Genomic DNA, 6,314 nt, shown 5'->3' on the forward strand with positions numbered 1-6,314 from the left:
GGGCAAGTGATTGCATTGAGTACCACATGGTTGTCCCAGAAGATTTTTTTATATTGCCTTTCCTTTTCTCCCAAGAGAGACAGAGCTTTAGAAAACAATGAGTATGTGAATAGAAAGTAACTTACTTTCAAATGGGATTGTTTTTCAGCATACTAAATCAACTCGAATGCAGTAAACTGTTGGGAGTGGGCTAAAATCTTCCTTAACAAGGGTATATTCCCGAGGGTCACTAGCCAGCTGCTTTGCTTTTATGGTGTAAATATGCTTCTACATCAATAATAAACATTGGAAGAGAAGAAAAAAAAATATCACATTACATAGCTGGAAGTCTCAGGGGAGATGTTAAACAATGACTTCACCGCACTTCTGGAAGTATCTTCTGCAGTGAACACTGTTGCAAGAACAAGAATAACTCCCATTAAATTTTACTGGGCTTAAATAACTTAATATGGTGTCAGTTATAAAGCCCCAAAACAAACAGAATGACAGATTTTCGTTTTCTCCATGTGGTTTGAATTTACATAAAAGAAATTAGAATTAGATTTATATACCTCTTAGGTCTGATTTTAAATTCAGAAATGCTAGCAAATTCAGAGTTAAATTCCTTCGCTTGCTGCTTAATATGATTGTGCTTAGGAGTCCAGGAACAGACAAGGTACAGTTCTAAAGCACAGCGGTAAAAGTTGAGGGCAGAGTGAATAGATTGAAATGTATGTTTCACGGCTTTTATGAGTCTAAGAGCCATCCTGATAGAGCTGTAGCACAGCTGTGTTTATGTTCAAATACAGTTAAGCTGATATGGGCAACGTCTTTACAGTCAGGAGAAGGGGCTAGTGTAGTTTCTGAATTATCCCATCTTCTGTATTATCCCAATGTAACAATAGGCTTTCCTATTTAGCGATCAGAAGAAATTCACAATGACCTAGCCATGTTGCCCTGCTGTGTTTTATGGAGTAGAGAGTTAGCGAAGTAACATAAAGGATCAAGACAACAGGTTCTGCGTTTTTGAAATGTAGACGTTTGAAAACATTCTTAGAGCCTCCCAGAGGAAGACTACGGGGGCTGTAATGATTCTACTCCAGACAAGTTTGGCTAGAATGTAGAGAGAGATCTTATTTTAAGAAGTCTGTGTCTTCAAACACCAGCCGGTCTGGCTCTCCAGCCATGGGTTGCAGGGATTGCCCTTTCATGAGTCAGATGACACCCCAGGCAGAAGTGACCTCAGTGCTTTGAGGAATGTCTGAAATTGCCCATAAATACTAGGGAGGCCTTTGGACAAAGACTAAATCTTTTGGTTGTACCTACCTTTTATACTTATGAGTGCCACCTTGGTAACTTTCTCAACCTTCTAGTTGATCAGGGAAAAAAATAAAGCAGAACCTGAAACCGTAAGTACAAAAGAAATCTACTAAATTGCAACTGAATATTACTACTGAAATGCTTTAATGCATCAACTTACACTTTAGAAGACTTTTAGAGAATACCATCAAACTACAGGGAGTGTGGTGTTAGCTGCCTTTTTTTTTCCTCTCCTTTTTTTTTTTCTCCAGAACTGAATCAAAACCCATCCACAACATTAAAAGATACTGCTTCTACAGGACGTGTTTCAGGTAGAACATAAAACATTAAGCACTTTGAAATGAGATTATGTTTCATGGTGTCTTCCATTTTTTCAAAGTTTAAAAAAAAAAACCAAAAAAATGAAGCCATTGTATACCATGCAAGATCCAGTGTGTTTTCTGTTGGTTACAGATTTCTCAATTTCCTGATCTTCTTGCGCTAAGATGCTATAATATGACCATGGTTCACCCAGAGAGGATACTAGTTCAATGGTTAGTGAACTGATTATTGTCTCCCATATGCTTACTCACAAAGATATTATGAAGACTTAAACTACGTTCTTACAGTCCCTGAACAGTGTTGTAGAAGATTGTGTTTTTATCAAATGCATAGGTTATTTTGAGATGAAGTATAAACACCTTGTCTTAAATAAGCAAAGACTTCTGTTGAACATTTTGTGATGGGATTACATTATTGTTGTGAAGAACAGTGTTAAATGTATACATGGAGATCATACTCCAAAAATAGCATATTCTGGAGATACTGTAATTAATTGAGAAATGCAAAGTATGTGAGCTAGTTCGTTATTATAATCCTGCATTTTTCTGAATTGATCAACATGATTCTAATGGAATAATCTTAAAAGAAAAATCCCATTTATTGCAATGTGATAAACAGATAACAAGGAGGATAAGAACAATTACCACAAGTGCATGAGCAATCACGCTTACTAAACTGAACATCTCAGCCATGTTACTGCTGTCATAGTCTACAGTTTGCCCATCATATAAAATAAACAGGACAGGAAATAAGAAAGTAAGCTTTAAAGAATGCATAGAAGGTATTTATAGTGATTGTAGCACTGGCCACCTTAGTTATAAATTATTTTTGTCTCCATACCATATGAGAAGGTATTGATTAGTACCGTTTTAAATTAAGATTCAAATCCAGAGGGATCTGCCACTATGGGGACTTCAGCTGTGTGTTTTCTGCTCTAATGAGACTGTTGCTTGTCTTTTAATGAGATTTTGCCTTTATTAATCTTTTGGGTCTGCACACTTGTGTATCCAAGAATTTTTCAGTTTTATTGATGACTGAAGTTGAGACATCAGGCTTAGATCCCATAACTCTGGTTTGCAAAAACTGAAAATGGACCGGACTGTATCAGTTCAGGGAGATTAAGAGGATTAATGTGAGTGGGCCAGTGTGCCAGCTGGTTTTTACAAGTACTGCTATTTTGGCATAAAGTTAAAGTTGTCCCAAACATTTTCCTCCAGTTATTTGGTGCAGAGGATCTTTACCAGCAGGTTCTTATCTTTAGCAGCTAAAATAATTTATTTGTCACCACTGTTCTCCTTGGCTGCATCCTTGTGTATGTCAACTCACCCTTTCTATTGACTGACTGTCTATAATTCAACTGACATCTAATCAGTGTTTCACTGCTTTTCAAGACTGGTTCTTCTCAGTGCTATGATTCTTTCCTTCCTTATAGAATCACAGAATGGTTTGGGTTGATCGCCTAGTTCTAACCCCCCTGCCATGGGCAGGGACACCTTCCACTAGCCCAGGTTGCTCAAAGCCCCGTCCAACCTGGCCTTGAACCCTTTCAGGGAGGGGGCAGCCACAGCTTCTCTGAGCAACCTGCGTCAGTGCCTCATCATCCTCACAGTGAAGAATTTCTTCCCTACATCTAATGTAAATAAACCCTCTTTCTGTTTAAAGCTGTTACCCCTCATACTATCCCTACACTCCCTGATCAAGAGTCCCTCCCCACCTTTCCTGTAGCCCCTTTAAGTACTGGGAGGCTGCTCTAAGGTCTCCCCGGAGTCTTCTCTTCTCTAGACTGAACACCCCCAACTCTCTCAGCCTGTCCTCACAGGGGGGTGCTCCAGCCCCCTGAGCATCTTCATGGCCTCCTCTGGACCTGCTCAAGCAGGTCCGTGTTCTTCTGATGTTGTGCCCCCAGAGCTGGACACAGCACTGCAGATGGGGTCTCATGAGAGCGGAGTAGACGGGGAGAATCACCTCCCTCGCCCTGCTGGCCACACTGCTCTTTATGCAGCCCAGGACACGGTTGGCTTTCTGGGCTGCAAGCACACATTGCCAGGTCATGTTGAGCTTCTTGTCAACCTGAATCTTTTTTCTTTTCTTAGTGTTAAGATGATCAAAAGCAATTATATTATATATTTGAATCTGTTCAAGATAGGACAAGGGTCCAGATTAACACTGAAGAGATTTCTTTTCTACAGGTCTCTTATCATGATTCTACTAACAGAAATTAATTTTGTAGAAATCCAGGCTGTGGACACGGACAGTACATTTTACCATTCTCATAGCCTTAGCTCAAGGTTATTATTGGTGTTCTGTGCTCAGAAGGGAAGAATGCATACTAATTACAGAATTTTTATCTTAATTTCCATAGCAATTAAATGTTATTTTAAAAGGCTAATTGGTAATATTTTTTAAGTGATCCACTTGGGTGACACACTTGCACCATATTTAGGAAAGCTGTGAAAATGTATTTAAATGTCTGTTAAGGTCTTTTTACTTGATTCAGATTCAAAATCTCACTTTTCAGTAGTAAACACAATATGAAATGTGTATTCCTTAAAAAAACACCCACAGCAAAGGAATTCACACCAGTGGTAAATTTAAACCAGCAGCAGAATATTATGATAGCTTTGACTGTGGTAGCTGAAGTAAAGGAGAAATATTGGGGTAAAAATAAAATAAAACAATCTTTATTAAAAAAAATTATGTTTTAAAGAAAGTAGCAAAGCCTTGTGGTTATTTACATAGAAACCACTGATTTTTCTTAACTGCACTGTAATACATCTATGCAGTAATTTGGAATGCTTATACTTAAAACAGATGCCAGCATTATTCTTCAGAGACTACTCAGAACAGAGTGAGTGTGAGACAGATGGATGCAGAAAAATCAATAGTTCAGAGAACTACATCAGATGCATGCATTTCGCATAGGTCAAGTTTGATGAAACCTAAGTTTCATGAATCAACACTTCTGATGTAAATAATTCACAGTAATGGAAGAAAAAACACCATGCTTTATGTGGGATGAATGTAAATATGCTTTTAAAATAATTGTTAGTGAGTTATAATATGATCTAACTCTTGTAATTGGTTTATACGTACATATGATTTTACTAATACAACCAAAGACTGGAGATTTTTCTTTTAGTAATGAGTTTAGCAATTTAAAATGAAATTTAAACTGAGTGGCAGTTGCAGTACAATAACGCTACAGTTTTTTGGCTTTTTTAATGAATATATTGTAAAAGACTTGGTAAATCTTCACATTAATATTTAAATCTGATCTCATTCCTGGCTTTGTATGCATATCATCAGTTAAGTATTCCAAGGTGACTATAATATGACCTTCCTTTGGGAGCAGCTCCACAGTGCTCTCATAGGTACGAGAGGAAAATGTAAGTACAAACTACAAGGTGAGATGACATGCTATATAAAGCACTCAGTAATCAGGACAGGACTCCTGTTGCCTTAACAGTGAAATATAAAGTAAGGCTCAGCCCAGTCTGGATTGCTACAAAGAAATAGAACTTAATTCTGATCTAGCATGTTAGCTGAACTGATGCAACTCTACAGATTTTGGTGTCATTACTTCTCATTTATATTGGTAAGGCGAAAAAAATAATGGAAATTCACGTCATTTTTTTTTCCCAGAACTATAGTGGATTCCAGATCAGACACTATGTAAGATTAGAATAAGGGCTACTTTGTTTTGCTGAGAATGTATATCATTGCTTTTCATGATGGTCTTAAAAAGGAGCTTTTAAAGTCCCATCACAAGGATAAAGATTAAGCAGATAAGGGTGAAATTTCAATATTGAGTTGTAACTTGGGTTCATTCACTCACAACTAAACTAAATTATGAAGTTTATAACCTTAAAAGCTTATAAAAGCCTAAATATTAATAACTAGGGCTAAACAAATTGAAGGAAGGCGGTGCATACATTACCCCTTATGGACATGTCTCTGGTGTATTTTTCTTCTATCTTTGGAAAGAAATAGTGATGTATTTCTTTAAGTCAAAATTAATACTTTATAAGATTCACAAGGAAGAATGCAAAATACCTTCAAGTTTATAATGCTTATATTGCTTTATAATATAATACAATGCCTGGATACACCAGGGGTTCTTAAAAGAAATGTCTAAGAAGTTCTGTGAACTATCAGTGTTCTTTTTAACGAATCCTGAACTGCCATGAAAAGTTCCAGAAGAGTGGAAAGAAAACCCAACGTTGTGTAAATATTTTAAGGTTAAACATGATGGCACAAGGTGGAAACAGTAGAAACAAAATTAACAATGAATGCTGATTATCTGTTTTCCATAAAAATCATATCCTTGAACAAGCATGCTGGTGCTTTTGATGAGATTGCAAGGTCGACAGATAATCTCCCATTGTTTGATTTAATGTACTTTGACTTCAGCACTGTCATTTGACCATAATGTCTTGCATGATTATGGTTTTTTTAAAAAGTGTGTTATCTGTTGTTCAAACTTTTAAATTAGAATGACAAACTGAAAAAAACTTCAAAAAATCATCATCTGGTTGAAAGGTGTATGAAAGAAGCGTGTATATGGGGGAACTTTGTCAGATATATTTTTTGGCCTGATATTATTCAGGATCCTTCCTGGAGAATAATATGCTGATAGATGTTTAATCTGTCAGGAATAGCATGCTTGGAAGGGGGTGGGGGGGGAACCCACAGCT

This window comes from Strix uralensis, chromosome 16 (assembly GCF_047716275.1).
Source record: "Strix uralensis isolate ZFMK-TIS-50842 chromosome 16, bStrUra1, whole genome shotgun sequence".
Classification (NCBI taxonomy): Eukaryota; Metazoa; Chordata; class Aves; order Strigiformes; family Strigidae; genus Strix; species Strix uralensis.